Raw genomic sequence first — 12732 nt, 5'->3', positions numbered from 1 at the left:
ATATCCACAGGTGAAAAATAAAGAGACAGGGTGTAGGTCCTGACCGGTTTCGACTTTATTTCCAAGCCATTGACGAAGGTCTGATATATAGTATTAGAAGTTGAAGATAATATGGTTTCTCCTCCACTAGGTATATAGATATTTAAACACCATTATTATCAAGGAACGCTCTGTAAATTCCTTTTATACACTACCATGATGGCCCCTTCAACAACCGACGAACGTGGAGTTGTGTGCAACGCTGCGGTGGTTAATCTATTTAAAGTAGATGGTGCCGACTGCCTATAACTCACTCTGGCCTATCGCTGACGGAAGGTACACGATCATAAAGTCCGCTCTGACCTTCGTCGTCTCTATTAGTATTACGATTATCGGTTGAGGGATCCTATTTTCGCTTACTCGGGGAGTAAGCCTACAGACTACTTTGTTGTTATTGTTGTTCTTGTTGGGGGGGGGGGTAGGAAAGCCCTATGGAAGAGCCTAAAAAGTCCTGAAAAAAGTGTTTCGCGAATTTAAGGATAGGATATTTATGATTTATTTATTAGCATGAACACTGTAAAAAAAATAATGTAGACGTTAAACAGTACTGAACAATTATTTATAATTTTAAAAATGTAGCGTATTGTCATTTTCGTTGGTGAAAAAACAAGCTATTTGACCGTAGATTTAAGCACGCACGGTGGGCATGCTTGAGGTCGGATCACGCCTTGTTAATCACATCTAAGTGATTTTGTTTAAACTTGTATTATGTTATTTTACACAAGATTCAGTTACGAGTAAATTCCTCATTTAACTTTCCCTTTAATTAAAAAAAACCCCTAAATTTGCCATCCCTTTAAATTCAAAGTAACCAGTTTCGGATGCCACTGAAAACTCTCTCAAAAGGATTTTCAGATCTACAGAGGAATAAAAGCAGATTCAAAGCCACGTTGATTGACTAATTGGTTTTTTATCTCACTGCTGTCGCACCAGCTGATGATGTTTCCCGACCCCGCCAGGGATATCCACTAAAGTGGAGAGGCTGATCAATCGATTATGCTCATCCTAAAGCTGGTTCTGAGGAGTCACGAGGGTTTTTTTTGGTATGGGGCCGCGAAATGCTGGAATGACAGATTAGGGTCTGTTTGATAAGTAGTAAGAGTGAGGTTAGAAGTTGCTTAATGAGAAGTTGAAAGTAGGTAAAGAATGAGGTATTTCCAGGTTCAGTATCTTGACGTGGTTTCAAATGTCAATTCTCTTTCCCATACACTGTTATTAACTCCTGTTTTATACGTTTTTCTGTACAGCGTATAATGTTGTTTGAAGCTCTCACCCGCGGCCCATGAAACTCATAGCCAGTCGTGGTGGCCTGCGTCGTGTTGCCAGACGCAAGTTCATGACTAAATGTAACCTTAAATAAAATCAAAACTACTGATGCTAGTTGGCTGAAATTTGGTATGTTTGATGATTGGGGGGTGGATGTTCAATATACCAATTTTCAGCCCTCTAGCCTCAGTAATCTTTAAGATCTGAGGGCGGACAGGAATAGCTTCTATTTACATTGGACTAAAAAAAATGATAATTGCAGTCCAGCATCTAAAAAATGCTTTGCTGTTGAACGCTGATTTTCACTTAGTGCAGATTTGTTTAACGCAAACAATAACCACCCTTAAAGAAATACAGTGTTGAACACAAATTTATATCTGGTTTTAAACAAATTTCCATAATTTTAATACATATATATTCCTGGGTAAGAAAAAAGGGAGAGAAGTGGTTTAAAACAAATACAGAGGAACCAGACGTAACATTTCTCTTTAAAATGAACATTCGTTAACTGGGAAATAAAATCACGACCCGGAGACATCTGGTCAGGTCTCTGTGGCGTTTTATCAGCTGGGTCAGATTTTAATGGTTATCCTATATGTCACGGGGAGCATCCCTTCCGCATTCGAAAGCATAAAGCAAGATTTGATGTTGATGGATTGTCGTGAAAGGCTGGGACGGAACGACCTATAATATAGATATGATGTGTACAGATACGAAATGATTTTTTGTGTTTATTTCTTATGGGCGTTTTGGTGAAGTATTTGTACACATGCCAATGTGAAAGCACAATTTATTAGATGGTTTTTGTGCGTGGATGCCCTCGTGCAATTTATTCAGCTGTGGACATGTTGAAGGGGAAAGGTTATTGTGTTGAGTCTTTCTATTCTTGGATATTTCTGTGATAAACTGATAGGCTAGACTAGGTTTTGGAATTCCGATACTTGAACTTTCTCTTGAAATGATTCAACGGTTTTGATTGTTGACAAATGTTTAAATGTTTACGCTTAAATCTTCTGTAATGCAGACCTAAATAAGGCGTAGATATTTTAGTTGGGCTTTTTCCCACTCGAACATTCTCTGATAAATGACTAGATTGGCCCAAGTAATACTAAACACAAGTGTTATGGAATTCTTTCGCTCGAATACATATAAATGACTATGCGGATTTTTGCACAAATTTCTTATGTTCTGATCTTTAAGAAGTGAATCGACTATAAACTAAATATAAAAGAAAAACCACAACAGCAACAATGAATTGATTTCATCATCGTTCTTATAATCATTTTCCTGGTCCGCTGGTGTGATCACTAGTGTCGTGACGGGCCGCTCAGATGACTCGAGTTCGCGCCTACCCCCAAAGACGATGAAAAAATTAAAAAAAATCACTTATTCTGTATCATGAGCAGTTACTACCGCAGTCAGTGGGGTCTTTAGCGGTGGAGAGGTTAAAACTAACATTCTTTGGAAGCTTGAGTTTCCAGTCGATGGTGCTTTGGTGTGCTAGTTCCATGTGAATAGGTTTCATCTACTGAAATAATAATAATAATAATAATAATAATAATAATAATAATAATAATAATAATAATAATAATAATATGCTGGAAGAAGACCTTCATTAATAAAGGTTTTATTGAAAATAACGGCCATTTCAGTCGCGTTTATTTTGTATAGAAGTTTCTCTATTCTTCTTATTACTGTCTTTTCTTCTACACTCAAATTGGCTGTTAAAACGCCTAATGGGGTAGTCATGTAAAAAAACGTGGTATTTGTCAAATTGAATATATTATACAATTTGTACTGAATTTTGTATAATATATTCGATTTGAGAAATACCACGTTTTTGACATGATTCCCCCATTTGGCGTTTTAATGGCCAATTTGAGTGCGGAAGCAAAGTCAGTAATAATAAATAGAGAAACTTCTATACAAGATGAACGCGGCTGAAATAGCCATTATTTTCAATAATAATAATAATAATAATAATGAATAATAATAATAATAATAATAATAATAATAATAATAATAATAAAAAGAATGACAACCCCAAGTAATGATTAAGAGTTGTCACCATTCATTCACGTATCTCCATGGAAGATTGGATCCGTCGGAGTAGCGCCAACACTAATTCATCTCCAAGTGGCTGGAAATCCTGTCTTCCATCCTCCTAACGGTCTCCTCTCCTCCTCCTCCTCCTCTTACCAATTCTCTTCCTATCCCTTTCCTCTTCCCCCCACCTCCTCCTCCTCCTCCTCCCCCCAGGATCATTTGCTAAGAGCAAACTGCATGCAAGCGCCGTTGATTGATTGCCTTATCATATATTCCAGTGTGAATGAAATATGTCCTCCCTCTCTCTCTCCCCCCACTCCCCTCCTCTTCCATGGAAGGAGGGACATTGCCATTCCTTCCTTCCTACCCCCCTCCCTTTCCCCATCCTCATCCTCCCCTCCCGCATCTTCATCACTGCAAATGAACGCAACCATCACATTAAGCTTGGAATTATTTCGCAGGTAATCTGGGGTTCTTGAACGTGGACTGAAACGAAGAAGAAGAAGAAGAATAATGTATTGATTCCGGAGTGGTTTTTGCCGCTCGGTCGTTACTCTTTCTGAAATGATTCAGTCGTAATAGGAAGTTTGCTGTGAGTACGGGGTGGGGGCGGGCGGTTTGCAGCCTTATTGTGAAGGAGTTTTTATTTATTTTTTTTTATTATTAGAAGTGCCTCAGGGGGCTGTTCGTATACTCTGCTTTCTGGCTTCATGGTTACCTGTCGTTTTTGTCGAATTATCTTTCCCGTCAGTTTTAGTTTGGTATTCTTTTCAGGAAATCAGGCGCTTTGTATATATATATATATATATATATATATATATATATATATATATATATATATATATATAAATGTCACAATTGATTTTGTAAACATCAGTTCTAATTAGCAAGAATTGTATATATTAAATAACAAGGATTTGACTGCCAGACTCATGGTAAATTGAAAAAAAATTTTTGACTGGCAGATTTTATTTTGTAGACGTCAATTGAAATTGTCAAAAATTGTATATAATTGTTAAGTTATGACAGTGCGAAACTCGTTTTTTTTTTTTTTTTTTTTTTTTTTTTTTTTTTTTTGCAGGCAGAATACATTTTGCGACATCAGTTATAAATATCAAGTATTTTATATACTTACTAATAAGTTTTCACAGTGCCAAACTCAAGGTAATTTGAAAGAATTTGTTATTTTGTCATTGCTAGAATTAATTTCGCAGACGTCAATTATAAATATCAAAGAATTGTATATATTTTTTAATTGGTTTACAGTGCCAAACTCATTTTTCTTTGCCAGAATTCATTTTACAGACATCAGTGACGATTATCAAGAAGTATATATGTTTTGTAAGAAGATTGCACTGATGCCAAACTTATGGTAATTTAGAAAAAAAATATTTTGGTCATTGTCAGATTTTATTTTGCAGTTAGTTATAATTCTCAAGAATTGCATGTATTTACCGACAAAATTTTGACAGCGCCAAACTCATGGTAAATTGAAACAACTTTTGTCATTGCCAGACTACAGGCACAGAAGACCAATCAGCGTGACGCCAACTGTTTACGGTAATTGGCACGATTTACGGGCCAGTGAAAATAGGAAGTCGACTCGAGGAGGAGAAAACGTGCAATTAGGATGAGAAATGAGACTGATTAGATTGGGGCCGGGCAAATAAACTGTAACATCCGTTCCAGAGTGGTCCTCAGTCCCTCAGACCGTTGGAGACTGTTGTGGAATTGGAACAGGGAATATTGTGGAATTGGAACTAAGAATGTTGTGGAATTGGAACTGGGAATATTGTGGAATGGGAACCCCTAAAGTTCGATCGAAGATGCAATGGATTACGAATCTAAAACAGTTCTCCTTGTTATTTTCATAATTTACGTTTTTATCTGTTTATTTATTTATTTGCCGATATATTTTTTATTGTTTAATAACTGATCTTTTCCTGTATATCCTAAAACCTTTTCTCACCTCTTTTAAATGAACGCCATAATCTTTGGAAGCTTGAATTTCAAGTGAGTGGCCCCTCTGTGGTGGTGAGCATTTTACATAAGAATAGTGGTTCATCTTAAGAATGATAATGATAACATACATACATACATATATATATATATATATGTATATTATATATATATATATATATATATATATATATATATATATAAAGGTTTTTTTGCCACGAAGGAAAAAAATGAAAAAGCGAGTTAGCCGAGTACTTTCGGTCCTATTCGGACCCTTTACTGTAAAGGGTCCGAATAGGACCGACAGTACTCGGCTAACTCGCTTTTTCATTTTTTTCCTTCGTGGCAAAAAAACCAAAAAACCTTTATTTATACATAGCATCACGTTTTATATACTTCGTGATCAAGTTATTCATATATATATATATATATATATATATATATATATATATATATATATATATATATATATCCAGAAGATAATAATGGCTAAATGAACTGCAAGAGTCCCAGAGTAAAATAATGATAGGTATTGGTACCCCCGCGCTTTCGTGTATTAATACACACTGTACCCTGAAGAAGGTGTATATTATACACGAGAACACTGGGTCATTATACCGTTTATTATCCCCGTCTGGCTCTTGTACTACATTTAGTCACGTGATCCCCCGGGATGGTGTAGAATAATGTATATATAATATTCTCTCCTCTCTCTCTCTCTCTCTCTCTCTCTCTCTCTCTCTCTCTCTCTCTCTCTCATCTGTCACCGTCGGCCCATCACATGTACCCTGTGCAAGCACTGAGACAAATTTTTTTTTTTTTTTTTTTTGGAGGGGTGTGTGGGGGTGACCGCCCTGACCTGTTCATTTAAATCTCCCCTTTGTTTTACCCTTTTATATTGCCCCTCTTTTATTTCTTCCCTCACTCCTTTTTAGTCGAACTCTCACGGTCTAGTAATTAGAATGTTTAATTACCGGGTCAAGATAAACTTTTGGTGGTGGCGGTGGTGGGGCGGGGGAGGAGCGGGTCGTCGTGTGGGCTACCAGACTGTTATTGAACTAGCGATGCGGTTCTGTGTTGACAGCTTTGTTGTTTGGCCGTCGGTGGTGGTGATTGGCGTTGCCTTTTGTGATTGGTGATTGTTATTAGTCGTCGATGGTAAATATTTTTTTTCTCTCAAAGTATCATCAGCGCAAGGCGGGTGATTGACGAACCTTTGTGTGTTTTGTCGGTTTGTTGTTTGTGATTGACACATATATATAATGAATTAAGCGCTGAACCATGGATTTTCGTATTGTCTCTGTGATTGATACGAAATGAATAATTTTTTTTTCTGTGGTTATTTTTGTTTTAGTGTGTACATTGCCGAAAATAAAATAAAATATCTCAAGATGATCAACCATTAGTCATTCATTATTGACACCTATACTTTTCCTTAACCATTTCTCTCTCTCTCTCTCTCTACATTGCTTTAAATATCTCGTGATGATCAATCATTAGTCATTTCTTTAGTGACACCGATACTTTTGCATAACCATTCTCTCTCTCTCTCTCTCTCTCTCTCTCTCTCTCTCTCTCTCTCTCTCTCTCTCTCTCTCTCTCTCTCTCCATTGCCTGAAATATCTCCTGATGATCAACCATTAGTCATTCATTAACAACACCGATACTTTTGCTTAACCATACACGATAATTAAGACTATTGACAGAGAGAGTGTTACAGGAACTCGTCAGGCGCTAATTAGTCACGGTGTTGTTGTCGCTTATAACTTTTTTTTATTTTTTTTTTATTCGGGCGACATCAGAGATCCCGTATGACAAACAGATACAGATATTGATCGCCTTTATATTCTTCCACCCGCCGAAAGGTCAGAAGTCCAAATGTGTCATGGAAGGTTTTTTTTATGTTTTTTTTCTTCTTCTTATTCTGATACCCCTGGGCTTAAAATTAAACCCGGTCGTAGCTGTAGTGTATTTTTTAAAGGGTTATGTACGGGTCGTGTTTGGTACATATCCCGAGTAGCAGATTTGATAAATTGTATGTCGTACATTTTCATAAATACCGTACAGTGAATACGGTGTAGCTGATTTGACTAAGTTATTTTTCATACATTTTCATAAATACCGCCCAGTGAATCCCATGTAGCAGATATTACAAATTTTTTCTCATAAATTTATGTATGAAAAAAACGTACGATGGACTTGTTAAATTATGTATCGTAAATTTGGGAAGGTTGTGTAGAAAATCTGGTAAATTTATGTAATATATTTGATAAATCCAGCACAGTCAGTTCTGTGAATCGGTACTGTATTTGACAAACTAACAAGGGTAAATATGGAAAAATACAGAGTACTGAATTTGATAGAATTTATTATCTAAATGTGTTAAATTACTAGTAGCTAATACGATGAGTTATTTGCAGTAAATTTCATGAAGTTCTTTTAAGCAATAAAATACTGTGTAGCAATATATACGTGAAAAGTCCATTTAGCAAATTTGTTTCATATATAAAATATGTATTGGAGTCGACGAAATGAATATAATATAATACGTTCAGGACATTGATAAAATACATTCTGAGTGAGATTAAATTTAAATTTATAAATATAAATACGTTTGAACGGTTTTTAATAGTAGGACCTGTCTCCTTTTGAAGTATTCAGCTTGTACAGAGGCGTGGAAAAAGGTCTATATTTATTTGGGGCGACTTGATATTTTTATTTGCAGAAGGGAAGCCGAGCCTCCTCAGGCTTTAATGAAAATGAAGATAAAGAGAGTTTTCTCTCCTTGGAGCGTGTTTTTTTTTCTTAAGAACAAAGTTGTTTGTATGATGGGCCTAGAAGAATTATTTTTAAGGAGGACCAGGATTTAGGAATTTTTCCTTCTCTCTCTCTCTCTCTCTCCTAGGATGTTTTTCTTCTCGCCATTTTCATTCTATCGAACGAATTTTTCCTTCTCTCTCTCTCTCTCTCTCTCTCTCTCCAGCATTCATTTACTTTTTCTCTTGCCATCTTTGTTCCACCGAACGAATTTTTCCTCTCTCTCTCTCTCTCTCTCTCTCTCTCTCTCTCTCTCTCTCTCCCTTATTCCTTTAATTTCCTCGGGTCTTGGGATCTCCATTTAAGGAGTGAGATCCCCATTACAAAGACGGAGTTCTTTTGTTTTCTTTTTTCCTGTGAAAATCGAGCCTTGTGTCTCTTTGGGATTAGTCTGCCCAAACGGAAAAGGGGAATTTCCTTAGTTTATTTCGTGCGATGTCAGGAATACTATATATATATATATATATCCATATATATATATATATATATATATATTATATATATATATATAATATATAATATATATATATATAATATATATATATATATATATAATATATATAGTATATATATATTATATATATATATATATATATATATATATTTATTTATAAGCGGCTGTCACTTTAATAAAGAGGAAATAGTAGAATGTCAGTAAAACAAAAGTAAAAGGATATTGTCACTTACAGAGGAGGGAAAGATAAAATGAGTCATTTAGAAAAGCGGAAAAAGTTGGAGAAAGTTTATAAAGTATTTAGAAAAGCGAATAAAGTATGCTAAAGCTATAAAACATGTAATTTATAAAATTAGATAAAAGAATATATACGAAAATGGTCAAATGTGTCATTGACAATATTAAGAAAAAATTTAGATACACGATGAATTTGAAATATGAAACGGAATAAAACAGTTGTTTTAAAAAAATCGAACGAAGGCATCAGACTGCCATTAAAAAAAGGTCTAAAAAATAGAGACACTTTTCGTTTAGAAACAGCTATAGAAATAGAGCCATAGAGAGATGGAATCACGGAGACAGGCGGTATCATCGGCGCTGTCGAGAAGCCACAAGAGCAGGGGAATATGGCATCAGAGGAATGCCAATTATGGAGGGATTTCAGTCTCTTGCATCACACTGCTGCTGCTGCTACGTTTGTGGAAGGCAGACGTTCGCTTTTTTTGGAAAGGGGATATTTATTTCGGTCTCGCTATCTCTCTCTGTTGGCGTAGGGTGTGTTGTACACTTTTGTTTTGGACAAGTTCTTCGAGTTTGTTCGTTTTTAGCATTGTCTGTGTCTATTTGTATGTGTCGTAATATTTGATGCCATTTTAGTGAATGAACCAGCTACAGAAGATGTATATATATACATGGTTGTGTTAAAAAAAAAAAATAAAAAATATATATATATATATAGTATATGTATGATATATATATATATATATTATATATATATATATATATATATATATATATATATATATATATATATGTGTGTGTGTGTGTGTGTGTGTATGTATATATGATATATATATATATGTATGTATGTATATATACATATATATATATATACATATATATATATATATATATATATATATATATATATATATTATATGTATGTAGTGTGTGTTATGTTATGCGTGTCATTATCATTATAATTTTTCAACGGTGCATATCTATCTCATCGTCATTTATTTCACACAAATCATATACTTGTCAAAATAAAACTGTACTGTCATAGGGATGAAATATTACGGCTGAAAAAAGGGTTGATATTCCTTGTAATTTTGTATTCTGCAGAAGACTTTTCGATCAGTCATAATCCCATTGTACTGCATCCAATATTTATGGTTTCCAGTCCAGAAAGTCTACGGTCGATGTACACCACTTTTAACTATCAAGAACGCTTCATACGCCTGTAAGAGGAACTTAAAATACATTTCTTAAAGCATTGTTTTATAAAGTTTGAGGGAATGCTAATGGGTGTTAGTATTTAATGAAAATTAACTACAAAAAAAGACATATTTGTCTATTTGTACCACTGACTCCTCTTTTGATAAGTTTTTTCGTCATTTTCATATAAGTTGAAGAATTTTTATCGATAATAGTTTCCACCGTTATTTATCTTGGTACTTCTCTTATATTATTCCCTACAAGAATCATTTTATTTTTAATAGTTCTTGGTGAATGTAAGCAATCTCAAGAGTGGAGAAAAATGGCTGGATCCCACTTATCCCTTTGATCATAGTCTGGAAAAGCCAATCTCCCTAAATATTTGCCCCAGACTGAAACCGCTTTTTTGTCCATACGCTCTCCTTCAAGGTGAACTATTCATTGTCTCGAAAACGTATTTTATTCAATAGTCTTCGAGGAACTTATTATTATTATTATTATTATTATTATTATTATTATTATTATTATTATTATTATTAAGGTGTTCATTAAGAAAAAGTAAGGCGAGGTAAAGGAAAATACAGAAAAAAAAGAGACCCAATTAACAAAAATAAATAAATAAATTGGTTAATAACTATTGTCTCGAAAACGTATTTTATACAATAGTCTTCGTGGAACTTACTTATTATTATTATTATTTTTTTTGCTCTAGCACAATCCTCTAATTCGACTGGTGGCATTTATAGTGTGGGGTTCGGGTTGCATCCTGCCTCAAAGGAGTCCATCACTTTTCTACTATGTGCGCCGTTTCTAGGATCACACTCTTCTGCATGAGTCCTGGAGCTACTTCAGCCTCTAGTTTTTCCAGATTCCTTTTCAGGGATCTTGGGATCGTGCTAGTGTTCCTATGATTATGGGTACAATTTCCACTGGCATATCCCATATCCTTCTTTATTATATTATTATTATTATTATTATTATTATTATTATTTATTATTATTATTATTATTATTATTATTATTATTAAGGTGTCTTATTAGGAAGAAGTGATTCGAGGCAAAGGAAAGTACAGAAAGAAGAGATACCACTTATTAAAAAATAAATAACTAACTAAATGAACAAATAGATAAAAATGCATTAAAATACAAGTGTCCTCACTGCCTATCCCAATATTTAGCGGGTCATAAAACACAAGTCTTCGTCTCTCCGGAGGCACCATCATCGTCATCATGAATATGACGACGATGAGGAAACGTGATGATTGTCAGGAGTAACGAGGAAAGAGGGGATAATGGTTAGGACCTTCCCGAGGACGAGGTCTGTGCATATCGCCTGGCTGACCTTTAACCTTTTCCCCCTTTCCCAAAAAGAGTCAAGCACCAGCTGCAGAGGAGGCTCGCGTTTCGTTGGGTTCCTTCTCCCTCCCTCATCCTCTACTCCCCTTCCCCTCCTCCTCCTCCTCCTCTCCTCTAACCTCCCCCTTCCTCCTCCTCCCCCCCACCCGAGTTTCCTTTTCTTTGACCAACATTCCTCCTCATTAGATTTTCATAAGATGTTTAAAGTGGATAGTCCCGCTGCTGGTTTTCCAGGAAAGAGCTCTCTCTCTCTCTCTCTCTCTCTCTCTCTCTCTCTCTCTCTCTCTCTCTCTCTCTCTCTGGGAGATTTTTCTTCCAGCTTCAATTCTCTCTCTCTATCTCAGAAAAATGATTTTCCACAGCTTTTCAATCTCCTCTCTCTCTCTCTCTCTCTCTCTCTCTCGTTATTTTTATCCCTCGAGTTTCGTGCAGAGCATCTTCGTGTCTCTTGTCTCATTGACTTGTGTATTCATTGCGATTCAATTTTTGGCTCTGTGGCGCCGCGGAGTCGTATGGGAATATATTTGCTGACATACATTTTTAACATATATATAGGGATATTTTACATATATATATATATATATATATATATATATATATATATATATATATGTATAGGTATTATATATATATATATTATATATATATATATATATATATATATATATAGGATATATATATATATATATATATATATATATATATATATATATATATATATATATATATATATATATATATATATATGATGTAGGGTCTGTGATCAGATGGATTCCCGTATGGGATTAGCCTTTCACAGAACGGGATTCAGTTGAAATTGATATACAGATTTTGCATTGCTAGTTCATTACCTTTCTTCCAAGATGCGCAAACAACAGTTGCTCTTTCGCATGTGGGGCGATTGTTTTCTTGCAGTTTCCAGATATTCCTCTCTCTCTCTCTCGTCTCTCCTCTCTCTCTCTCTCTCTCATCTCATCTCTCTCTCTCTCTCTCTCTCTCTCTCATATGGAAAAATTTTCTTTCAGATCGATTCCTCTTTCTTTCTTTTTCTCTCTAAAAAAATTATTTTTTACAGCTTTTCAAATCTCTCTCTCTCTCTCTCTCTCTCTCTCTCTCTCTCTCTCTCTCTCTCTCTCTCTCTCTGGGAAATAATCTTGCTCCTCCTTGAGGAATCGCCCATGAAGGCCTAAAACCATAACGCGTATTTATTTCGCTCTATTCAATAAATAATTCGTTCTACACCAACATCAAATCTCACTCTATTCAATGAATAATTCGTCCTACATCAATATCCATCGTTATTAATTACGGGGGGTTATCGGGGAATTCGCTACGATGCTCCCGTTATGAAGCGTAACG

General features: G+C 35.1%; 1 protein-coding gene across 6 annotated transcripts in view; it reads left to right on the top strand.

Annotated features, from left to right (window-relative positions):
* The window catches only part of LOC135207945 (calcium/calmodulin-dependent protein kinase kinase 1-like), a 382666-nt gene that overhangs the window by 299942 nt on the left and 69992 nt on the right, over nucleotides 1-12732 (top strand). The window lies entirely within an intron of this gene.

This window comes from Macrobrachium nipponense, chromosome 34 (assembly GCF_015104395.2).
Source record: "Macrobrachium nipponense isolate FS-2020 chromosome 34, ASM1510439v2, whole genome shotgun sequence".
NCBI lineage: Eukaryota > Metazoa > Arthropoda > Malacostraca > Decapoda > Palaemonidae > Macrobrachium > Macrobrachium nipponense.
This window is presented reverse-complemented; position numbering and strand designations above follow the sequence as displayed.